This window comes from Crocodylus porosus, unplaced genomic scaffold, assembly GCF_001723895.1.
Source record: "Crocodylus porosus isolate Cpor-Errol unplaced genomic scaffold, CroPor_comp1, whole genome shotgun sequence".
NCBI classification, from domain to species: Eukaryota; Metazoa; Chordata; order Crocodylia; family Crocodylidae; genus Crocodylus; species Crocodylus porosus.
This window is the reverse complement of record NW_017728909.1, coordinates 23,499,021-23,511,280: the sequence shown is the minus strand read 5'-3', so window position 1 is coordinate 23,511,280 and position 12,260 is coordinate 23,499,021.

The following is a 12,260-nucleotide window of genomic DNA, read 5'->3' as shown; positions in this document are numbered from 1 at the left end:
TTTATTCTTTTCTATTTTGAGAGATGTCACACTAATTTTATGATCCTGCTAAAGAGAATTGTTGGCTCATGTTGGTTAGGAAACAGAAATTCTTCGCATAACATAGTCCTTAACTAACATAGCTAAGAATTTCTCAACATAAGCCCTGACCTACATGTGTTGGAAATAATTATACCTTGATGTTAAGACTGCGTTCATTCAAGAATGGTTTTATTTTCCATACTGAAGTAAATAATCAAAAACATACAACCTTTTCAAATTAAAGTAGATCAAATGCAAAAAAACAAGCCCTGCCATAAAAAAACCTATCTGTTTAACCACAACTCTATATCCCATCACTACTTTGATTTGTAATAATTGGAGAAAAACACTTCAGGCCTCAATCTCAGACAGCCTGGATATGGGGAGCAGCAAGGAAGAATGAATAGCTCCCTGATTCAATGCCTCCTAGCCCCTGAGCAACTTCAGGTTATTCCTAACCAACATCAGTAGTGTAAGGCCTCTCAGGGACCTCACAGCAGTCGAGTGCCGAGCACAGTGGAATTCCACTTGGCTACGACCCTCTCTTCTGTTCTGCTCATGCTGTGCCCCAGACACAACCTCACCTTCCCCTGGGACATGGCTGGCACAGCAAGTGATAAAGCCACTTCCACTAGTTTTCTGGCACCAGGAACGTCCTCCGTGCAAAGAGAATTTTCCAGCAGGTATCTCTGGCCAATTTAGTCAACCAGAGAATCCAGGATTTAAGTTTCTAAATTAAAGAGGTTACCACTAGAAAAGCTCTGTTTCTAGAGACAGGAGTACCAGACAGGAATATTAAGCAGTGATATGAAGAACAGTATATGGAAACAGACACTACTCACATATTTCCAAAATCACTTATTTATATCCTACTGTTAAACCGCCTAATGCATATCCCTGGGGTTTTCTAAAATGAGCGTTTCTTGCCCACTAACTTGAAGTGATCAAATTTTGCTATGATTTAAACATGTAATAAAAATGCAACACACAGGATTTCTGATTAGAAACTGTATTTCATTTCCTGCTCTGAAGCACGTGATATAGTTCTGAGTTAGAAAGGTCAATAACCTTATCTAATTATGGGGGTCATTTACCAAAGAAAGTGTGTAGCATAAAATGTAAAGAGGTTCTGAGCTGGAGAGTCTTGTTAAGGGGAGATGGGGGGAGGGGGGTCTGAGTTGAATGAAGATTATGAGCCTAGGGCATGGATGGCAGGGTCCCAGAAAAGGTTTAAAGGAAGGGCCAACAGCTCTGAGCTAGGGGAGAGGTTAACTGAGCCAGTGGGGGAAAGGACTGCTTTTCAGTTGGAGACCTCAGTTAGGAGCAAGAAGTGTTTTTCAGCCTGGATTGTGAAAGGAGGAGGTCCTGGCTTAACGAGGAAGACAAAAGTTGAATCTGGGGACAAATCAGGAAGAGCAGAGCTGGGTTGAAGGGAGGTGAGGGTCTTGGGGGGGGATATTCCAAAACCAGAAGGAAAATAAGGTTGGTTACTAGGGCTGAGTGATAAATTTGTGGGTGAAAATGTTTGCCTGGGAGAGTGAAGAGACAATGGCTGAATGGGAACATTTCCTTATTTGTTTGTTCCTTCTTCTCCTGTGAAAGACAATGCTGCAATGATGGTCTCCTCCTGGTAGGCACAATAACAGTCTAAATCAGGCTTGTCCAACATACGGCCCACAGGCCACCATGCGGCCCTCCAACCTGTTTTCTGAGACCCAAGGTGCTGTGACAGGAAACAAAAGTAAACACTATACCTTCATTTCAGGGAGGTGATGTAATACCACTTCCTGTGAGGTGTTTCAATGTGGCTCGCCAGCCCACTGGGTGATAAAAAGTTCATGATCAGGCCCCACATTCAGAAAGGTTGGACACCCCTGGTCTAAATGCTGGACTTCTGCAAGAGAAAGCAGCAACTTCCAGTGCAGAGATAAGCAAGCTTCCTAAGCCAGGCTGCACAAACCATTTCTTTTAATTAAACAGTGCATGCTAGATTAATAGCAGTCATGAACTCAAAGAAATTCTTGCTGGAAACACAAGGGAGAAACAAACGAATCTTGGAAAGTGTCTGTGTAATTGTCTGGTTCAATCCCGGACTCCGATGATGCATAGCTGTGCTTCTTCTAGCGCACTCCCCAAGTTATGAAGAGCTGAATAATGACCTGTCTTCTGCCTTCTAGCGTTCAGGAATATGATTTTGTTCATGACATGTAAGGAGGGGTGACAGGACAGGGATGTTTCATTCAGCTTACTGGAGCCTAGAAAATTTTTTAAAGAGAAGAGAAATAACTCTCATCTGAGGTTAGATGAAATTGCACCCAAACACCACTTCTACTGGACTTATCTCCTTGTTTTCACATGTCTCATGCCAGCTACCTGTATACACTGGGGTGGGTGTTGATGTTTCAGACAACTACATATTAACTTTGTGATGGAGTGGGGAGGGAGAACCTCATTAGAGCTCTCTCTGAAACATGCACATAATTTAGAATTTGCTACTGTGGGTTATTTTTTAATTTGGTTCCAAGTGCCTTGTAATACTGCAAAAATTCTGCCTCAAATAGAGTGTGGTCACACTTCTCCTTTATGATCCAATTAAGCCCATGTTTTATTTCCCTGTTCCTTAAATGGCCTTGTGTGAACAACTTCACGTGCCACTAAGCGGATTAGCACCAAGTTACAGTCCAGATTCACTTATAGCTACAGTTTCCCTTTCTGGTTAAAGTAAAACGCAACAAAATGTAAAACCACACTTCAAGCTCTTTCCTAGGATTTCTCCCTAGCCTGTTTGTGCCCCAGTCCTTCCTTCCCTTGGTTTCAGACAGAGATGTTCAAATCTTTTCCATTCTAGCCTGGTGAGGTAATAAAAACACTTATCCCTATGACCTGCCCTGGAACTGCTCACCAAAGCTAGAGTATGAATGACACAGCAGATAACTTCTTAGGGAAGCCAGAAGAAAGTTCCCCATTTAAAACCCTTTCCTCTTAACCATATGACTATTCCAGACTAGTATCTTCTCCTGCTACAGTTTCACCCACCATCTATATCCATTCTCACTTGGCATGCATCTCAAACATCTTTTTATCAAACCAGATTTGATTTCCATATACATGTTCCTTTTTCTACTTCATGTTGCCACTACAAGTGTCATTTTTATTGTTTCTTTCTGTTCAAAACTATTTACTGTTGTCTACTTAACTGCAGTTTTCTTTCCCCTTTCTAGTTGAGAAACATTTCAGCAATAAATTGTTCTGTGTTGATCTTTTTAGATCTTTCACCAGCCTTTGAGACAGCTGATCCTGAGGTGCTGACAAAGTTTTTGAAAGACCTAATTGGTATTCATGGGACCACTCTAAACTGGTTCCACTCTTGCCCAGCAGGAAGACCCCAGAGGGTCATGATGGGTGGGTACTCAGGACCCCTCAGGACCTTTCCTATGGTTCCCCTGGGGCTTCAGGTTGGTGGCTTGCCTGTTCACCATCTATAAGAAACCACTGGGTGAGATAAATGTGGAGATCTGAATTAAGATATCATCAGTACACTGATGACACCCAGGCCACTCTCATCTGACCTAGGATCTGCAGTTTTGGTCCTTCCCTGGTTTCTGACAGCAACTGGGAACCCAAACTGGACCCGGACAAGACACAGGTTATGGTGGTGTGCAAGCTGCTTGACTTGGGAGGACTGGGACCCCTGTCAGTGATGAAGTTCAACCTCCCCTTGTCACTAAGGGTTGCAACCATGGGGTGCTCCTGATCCTCTGCTTTACCTGGATCTGCAAGCAGTGTGGTAGCTAGGAGTACCTTTCATCAACTCCTCCTGGGAAGAAGTTTATTTCAGATTTGGATATGGCCACCTTTGCAAGCCATGCCTTTGTAACTTCAAGGCTAAACTAGTGCAGTATGCTCTATGTGGAACTGACCTTGATAACCATCTGGAAGTTGCAGCTGGTGCTGAACGTGACAGCATACCTTCTGACAGAGCTGGGTCCCCAAGGACACAGGTCCAGTGTGCCAGAGTCTGCACTTGATCCCAATAGCTTTCTGGGCATAATTCAAAATGCTTTTTTTGATCTATAAAGCCCTACATGGTCTGATCATCATGTACCTAAGGGACTGCCTCCTCCCTTATGACCTGTCTTGATCCATAAGGTCAGCTGAGAGCAGCCTCCTGTTAGTTCCATAGTACCATCAGTTATTCAAGTTCACTTGTCAAAAAATATGTGGGAGGCCATTTCCAGTGGTCACATCTCAGCTTTGGGATATCCTTCCCCTTGGCCCATGACAGCCTGAGCCTAGGCATCTAGAACCATTGCAAAACCTTCCTATTTGGGCAAGTGTTTAGCAAGCAAAGGTAATCCAGGATATTTCTCAGGGAGTTCTTCTTTCATATTATATTTTAATATTCTATCTGCTTTACAAGTTATTTTGTCTGTGTCCCGGGAGGCAAAGTAATGTGCGGCACTTACCAGCAGCTAGGGACGAGACACATGTGGGACGGAAGAAGGAACCCGCGCAGCTCATTAGCCACCTTTTTGTGCAATTACAGCCAGCCGGTGACATCAGCATCAGACGCTGGCCAGCAGAAATAAAAATGGCAGCCACAGCGGCAGAAGGGGCAGATAGCCGGGGAATGGAGCTGCAGCTGACGCCGGAAGCTAGAAAGACTCCATACACTGGTCCCGAGGAGCCTGACAAGCAGGAGTTGATGCAGGCTGGGGGACAGTGGAGCACCCCAACAAAAGCCCCTGCCAAACAACAAAGGAGCGATGGGCTGGCTGATCAAAGGGAGAACTGAAGTGGGACCTGGAAGCACGATGGGACCCAGGTGGGAATGCCGGGACGACGGGGTGCAGAGGACGGCACGACAGGGGGCAAAGACCCTGGAAGAGCCCTGAAGGGGTTTGTGATCGGAGTGGGTATCACCGCCAGGGTCCATCGTGTTGAGGAACAGACAGGAGTTAGTCCAGGAAGTGACAAGCTAAAAGGAGAAAAATCCCTCCCTGTTAGGCTCTGGGGAAGGGGATAAAAGGGGGGCAGGAATAGGTTACTGGTCAGTTTTAATTGTTTTGTTTTGTTTTGTTTTGTTACCCCGGGTGAAGGGGCATAGGAGACAGGGATAAGTGTCCCTGGGGTAGGGCTGCAGAGAAGCCTCGGCAGGATGCCCCTAGTGGGGTAGATATCCTTGAAGGAAGGGGCGGGAGTGTGAAGGGCTGTAGGGGCAGGCCCACACGGGCAAGCAGGGCCTTTAGCCGCTGGCTCCTAGACGGGACGCGGAAAGGGTGACCCCACGGGAGAGGCCGCAGATAACGGCTGCGCGGCACATCGAAGGTGACATGAGGCCGGTGTGTAGGGGTGGTGGAGCCCCGTGAGCGACCACCAGGCAAAACCCGGGCCACTGAGGGTCCCGTTAACCGACCCCACCTACTGAGGAACACCAAGTCGTGGCAGGTGAGATCGGGGTTGGTGACGCGGGGAGGAGAGAACTACTCCGGTGACAAAACAAGCCCGGAAGGGCCGTGACATCCACCATTAGATCAAAAGCCGCCCGAGAGCAGCTAGTCAAAGCCCGGTGGTCACAGTCTGTTAGTGTAAGCCACCCTGAGCCCTTGTTGGAAAGGGTGGCATGTACATCTAATAAATCAATTAAATAATTGTGTGTGTAAATGTTTACAAAAATACAGAAAGAAGAACGTGCTTCTGTGTTTTTTGCTTGACTTTATTAACAATTGTGTAAGAAGTGTGACTGTCTCTCCTGTTTTAAAGAAAAATTTTAATCATACTTCTGGTTGTTGATTAGGCTGTTAAAGTTGCAAGGCAAATAATCTAAAGCTAGTTTTATATATTTCTACAAATATAAAAATAAAACAGAGATGCAAAGTGTAGCAGGTATGAGCCACAGGGGCAGCCATGACACCCTATAATAGCAAGGGCCAGATTAAAGCATAGGCAAATTAGGCACATGCCTAGGGTCCTGAGCTGCAGGGGGGCCTGGTCCTTCCCTCCATGGTGGTGTCATGGATGGCCCCACCTGCCACCCTTCCCATCCATTCCCTTCAATGGCACCACCACAGCTGCTTCCTAGTGGCAGCTCTGAGCTCCACTCCCAACAAGTGGCAGCACTGAGAGGAGGAGGCACAATCAGCCTGGCACCCATGAGTTTGTCTATCTAGGTTAGTCTGGCCCCTCCCCAGCTCAGTCTCTAAGATAAGCCTCCCACCATGCCTTGCTCTTATTAATAATTAGATAAAGGCAGCTGCTCGTGGGTCTTAGAGTGAGCCTATGTCTGTGCAATCATAACCATGTCCTGCCTAGACCCCTCTAGTCTCTGTTCAAGCTCAATAGGCCTTCCCAGCCTGTACATGCCTCTGCAGGGGTACCTGTAGCCTTATGGGCTCATTGTGTGGCTCCCTCCTTCCCTACACCATGCCCCATGCCTCACAGGTGTTCTCTTATTGAGATTTATGGCTCTGGTCCCTCCCAGACCTCTGGCCCCCTCCTGGGCATTGGCGTCAGTTTTAGGCCAGTTGATCTCTAAACTCTTTTGCTCTGGCAGTCTTTGGCTGTTTGGAACTCCTTTGTCCACGTTCTCTTTTTCTTGGCCCTACTCTGTCATCCTAGATCCTCTGATTTCCCTCCCAGGCCCTCTCTGTGCCTTGGTTTCACGAATCTCCTAATACTACTCTCAGCCCTCTCTTTGGCTTAGGGTGGCCATTGGCCCTGTTTTATACTGGACTGTCCTGGTTTTAAACCCTTTGTCCCCTGTTCATTTCTAAGTGAGGATTGGACTGCAGAGTCCTGTTTTTCAGTTCATTGGTGGAAATGCATGTCAATCATTTGCCCTCTTGATTTTATTGCCTGGTCTAGGAGGTAGAACTTAGACATGGTGCCCACTTTTAAGAAGGGAAGAAGGGATGAGCCAGGTAACTTTAGGCCAGTCAGTCTTACCTGTATCCTTGGGAAAACACTGGAAAAAAAATCATTAAAGAGTGCATTTGTGAAGGCCCAGCAGGGGAAATGATGCTGAAAGGAAACCAACACGGGTTCATCACAGGTAGATCCTGCCTGACAAAACTTATAGCCTTTTACGACCAGGTAACACATTGCCTTGATACTGAAACTAAGGTAGATGTCATCTACCTGGACTTTAAGAAGTTCATAGATTTCATAGACATTTGGACTGGAAGGGACCCCAGAGGATCGTCGAGTCCAGCCCCCTGCCCCAGGGGCAGGAAGTCAGCAGGGATCATAGGATCCCAGCAAGATAAGCATCCAAATTTGTCTTGAAGGCATTCAAAGTGGGTGCTTGAACTTCCTCCAGTGGCAATCTATTCCAAACCTTGGGGGCTCAGACAGTGAAGAAGTTCTTTCTTATCTCCAGCCTGAATCTGTCGTGGCGGAGTTTGTGACCATTCGATCTTGTCATCCCTTGAGGCGCTCTGGTGAACAGATGTTCCCCCAGATCCTGATGAGCACCCCTGATAAGCTTATAGGTGACCACCAGATCACCCCTGAGCCTGCACTTTTCCAGGCTAAAGAACCCCATGGCTCTCAACCTCTCCTCATAAGGCCTGTTTTCCTGACCTCTGATCATGCGTGTGGCTCTCCTCTGCACCCTCTCAAGCTTCTCCACATCCTTCTTGAATTGTGGAGCCCAAAACTGGACCCAGTACTCCAGCTGCGGCCTTACCAAGGCCGAGTACAGTGGGAGAATGACATCCCGGGATTTGCTTGAGAAACATCTATGGATGCAAGCCAGCATTTTGCTCACTTTACTTGCCACAGCATCACACTGAAGGCTTATGTTCATCTTGTGGTCAATGATGACCCCCAAGTCCCTTTTATCGGTAGTGCTAACCAGCATAGCACTACCGAGCCTATAAGCATGCTGCAGGTGTTTCCTCCCAAGGTGGAGAACCTTGCATTTTTCGGTGTTGAACACCATCAGGTTCTTGTCCAGATGTATCTCATTCCTTTGATACAGTTTCACTTCCTATTCTCATAAGGAAGCTAGCAGGCTGTGGAGTGGATGTTTACATAGTCAGGTGGGTGGCCAACTGGCTTAGGGACCGCACCCAGAGAGTGGTGGTGGATTGGTCATTTTTGACATGGAAGGAGGTGGGCAGTGGTGTCCCACAGGGTTTGGTCCTTGAACCAATGTTATTTAATATCTTCATCAGCAATTTGGACAAGGGTGTGGAGAGCACCCTGTCCAAGTTCGCAGATGACACCAAATTATAAAGAAAAGTTAACACACCGGAGGGCAGAGAGCAGATACAGGCTGATCTGGACAGGTTGGATCAATGGACAGAATGAAACAGGATGCAGTTCAACAAAGAGAAGTGCAAGGTACTCCATCTAGGGAGGAGGAATCCCCAGCACACCTATAGGTTGGGGGATGACCTCCTCAGAAGCTCAGCAGCCGAGGGGGATCTTGGAGTCATAGTTGACTCCAGGATGAACTTGAACAGGCAGTGTAACAAAGCCATCGACAAAGCAAATCATACCTTATCATGCATTAGCAGATGCATGACCAACAGATCATGGGAGGTGATGTTCCTCCTCTATGTGGCACTGGTCAGGCCACAGTTGGAGTACTGTGTCCAGTTCTGGGCGCTGCACTTCAAGAGGGATGCAGAGAATCTGGAGAGGGTCCAGAGGAGGGTCACTTGTATGATTAGTGGCCTCCATGCAAGACCCTACAAGGCGAGGTTGTATCTCTTCAGCCTTCACACAAGACGTCTGAGCAGCCTATAAGTTTATCAAAGGAGCACAACAGAGAGTTGGAGATGCGCTATTTAGCAAGAGTAACTAGGAATAATGGGTACAAATTAATGGAGAGTAGATTCAGGTTAGATATTAGAAAGAAATTTTTCACAGTAAGGGTGGCCAGAATCTGGAATGGGCTGCCAAAAGAAGTGATACTATCACCTAACTTGGAGGTCTTTAAGAGGAGGCTAGATAGGCACCTGGCTGGGGTCATCTGACCTCGGTCCTTTTCCTGTTTGGGGCAGGGAGTCGGACATGATGATCCTTCGGGGTCCCTTCCGACTACAATCTATGAACAATGCACGTGAAGGAGAAGCAGGGTTCCATGCCAGCCAGGGAGGGAGGTGACCTTTTTGTAGTGGCCCTGCCTCTCACTGATGCCAAGGGGCCCAGTGGCCCCAACCCCACTCACCAAGAAGATGTATTCTGGGGATGTGTCAGTGGCCACTCTATGCAGGCTACCAGTACTCTAAGTAGGCCAGGAGCCTGCACTTAGCAGGGTTCAAGGCTAAATACTGGTGCAACTAAACTAGAAGCACCTGCATCCTTTAGCAGGAACCCAAACCTTTTCTGAACTTAACATTAAACTAAGACCACCTGACTGTACAAACTAGCCCCTCTTTGTCCCAGGTACCTTATCCTTGCTCCGAGATCTTCAGAGTTGTTTCTTTCCAGCCCATTCAGGAGTTCTGCCAGCAGCTTCTCACTTCTTGGCTCTCAGGGATGGACTGCCTGAACAGCTCAGGCCCAGGGTTTATATATCACGAGACAGGCCTGCTGCTGGTTAGGTGAGTCCATAATGACCCCTTTGCCACTTGCAAGCTGCCTCTCCAGGAGTAGGCACACCCCAGTGCCCTGCTACACAGAGCATGATATTCCAAAAATGTTCATATTTTGATGGGCATGAATACTTTAGATTATTTTTAAGTTTCTTTGCTATCATTCATTAATTCTGTTTCCAAGTTTGTTAATTTTTGTCAGCACATAAAGAAATTCATCTGTTTGCTACTAGAACTAGTAAGCAGTGAATACAGGCAGCATATTTGGAGTCTGGTTGCTAAGGGTCACTTTTTAAAAGGGAGTTAGGCATTTAATTGTCACTGGTTCCAGTGGGAATTAGATGCCTGATGACCTTTAAAAATCTGGACCTATGCACTTCAATATTCCCATTCTTGTGGTCTTTCAAGTGCTTGATAAAGCCTTGTTATTACAACTACCTACGTAAACACTGCTCCAGAATCACATGTATAATCCTTCTGCCAGGTGCTAACAGAAGCAAAAAAGAACTGCATTCAATCACCTAAGGTTTCCTTTTGACAACTTAAATACCACCAGCTCAAGCTCCCATCCAGGAACCCAGGGAACTAAATTCTCTTGCCTGAGTGCCCTTGACAAGCAATATTTTCCCAATCATAAGCACTGAGTTAAAGGGTATAAAACTAACAGAACATTATTATGGGGGAAAAGGACATTATTAACTAAGGATCAGTTAGGTAAGAGTCTCATGCCCTACCAGGCTGTGATAGCAATAGTTTAACCTTCATCATCTGGACCTTCATTGTGTAGTTGTGAGTGGCTGATGAGGCAGTGTATTCTAACATTAGCTACTTCACTTCTCCACTGCACCCTACTTAGAAGTTTGTTGTCCACAGTTAGCAGAATCCAAAACGTGGTCAAGTACATCTCTTGCCCCTTTGGGACTTGCTACTCAGGGGGTTTAGCACCTATCAGAAGACTTCTCTGATGCTGGGAGGGCAGCCTTAGCTAGTGTTCCTTAGTTCAGTGGTCAGTTTCTGTAGCTTCAGTTCAAGCCAGATCAGGTCCTTCCTTCATCATAAAGGTTCCCATTATGTCAGCTCTGTCTGCCTCCTCAAAGCCCCTTTCACAACCATTTCAGTGGAACTTCAGCTTCATTTAAGATCTGCCTGCTGCCTTGAAGTTGCTTCACCACCATCCTGACTCTGCCCCTCCTCTTCAAGATGTACTGAGTCTTGAGAAAGAAATCAGTAATATACAATATCCTTAGCAGGTCCTTGCTACCAGCATAGTACTCCTAGCAAGAAATAAGATACTATCCCATTGATTTGTCCAGTCTCACATGCCCAGGAAGACCTAGCCAGGGTCACCCTACAACCCAGGCATACTTCCTACAGCCCCTTTATCTGTAGGCTGCTTTGGTCTCACAGTTAAACCAGACCACTACTCCATTAGGAAAGTATGCCTGCTTTTTCCTCTCTGGTGCACATTTTCTCTTCAGTTCCTTGAAGCTTCATAAACTTTAACAGACTTTCTGCAAATGTACTGCTCTTTTGTGTACCATTCACTAAAAATGAGTATACCTTAACCACACTAGCCTATGCACTGTTCAGCTTGGGTGGTCTCCTGACTTGATGTCCTTGTGATTTCACTGTATCAGCATTTTCTTTTTTAAAACTTTGCAGACCTATTGTGGGAAGCATCTATGGCCCAGGAAGCACTGATGTTACAGCAGAGACCAGGAAAACTAACTTTTTAGAAAGATGTCAAAAAGTTCAAACTTTTCAATGAAAGGAAGCTTTTCTAAGAAGTTATTGATCTTTGTTAGTCTGTTAAAGTTCCTAAATAAGAGCCATCTTCTTTGTTTTGCTCTTAAACTGTTGTCTTCGGCAAAAGGAAGAACTGAGGAAAAAGTGGCTTAAAGTGCTCAAAGCAAACACTAATTAACAAAGAAAGAAAAATGAAAATATTATAGCCAGTGGTGCCACCTAGCTGTGTTGTGACTTTAGCTTATACTACTTTTCTGATACGATGGATGTCAGAAAAGCCATTATTGTTCCCATCAGTTCATTAATATTGTATGACTCTTTGTAAAATAGCTTCCACAAATTATTGCTTCAGATTAAAAATGTATTCATGATTTAACCAATAAGATAAAAAGAGAGGATGCTTCCACACACATTATATTTTATTCTATTTTAATCCATTCACCTCTCATTTAAACTGTTCTGCTTTCATGATCATTCTTATTTTGCTTTTTCTGCCATTACTGGGGGCTCCCGAACTCTCATTGCATGCCCACACTTCTTCAGTTAGCTTCCCCCAGCCCGCTCCAAACTTCTTGTAACAAACTCCATTGTTCACTGCACAAAACAGCCCTGAAGTCTCTCTGAGGCAGGTTACAGTGCCACTTGAAGAACAAATAATTGGTCCTGCTTCTCCTGGAGCCTATGGGAGTTTCATTATTGACTTCACTGGGAGTATGATCATACCTGCATTCCCTTTTGCAATGGCCTCTCCAGGATGTCTCAAGAGCCAGTTCATAAATAATTATAGATTTCATAAACATTAGAGCTAGAAGGGACCTCAGAAGAACATCGAGTCCAGCCCCCCGCCCGAAGGGCAGGAAGTCAGCTGGGGTCATAGGATCCCAGCAAGATAAGCATCCAATTTACTCTTGACATCTTGACCATGAAGTAGCGGCTCCTGATGTCTAG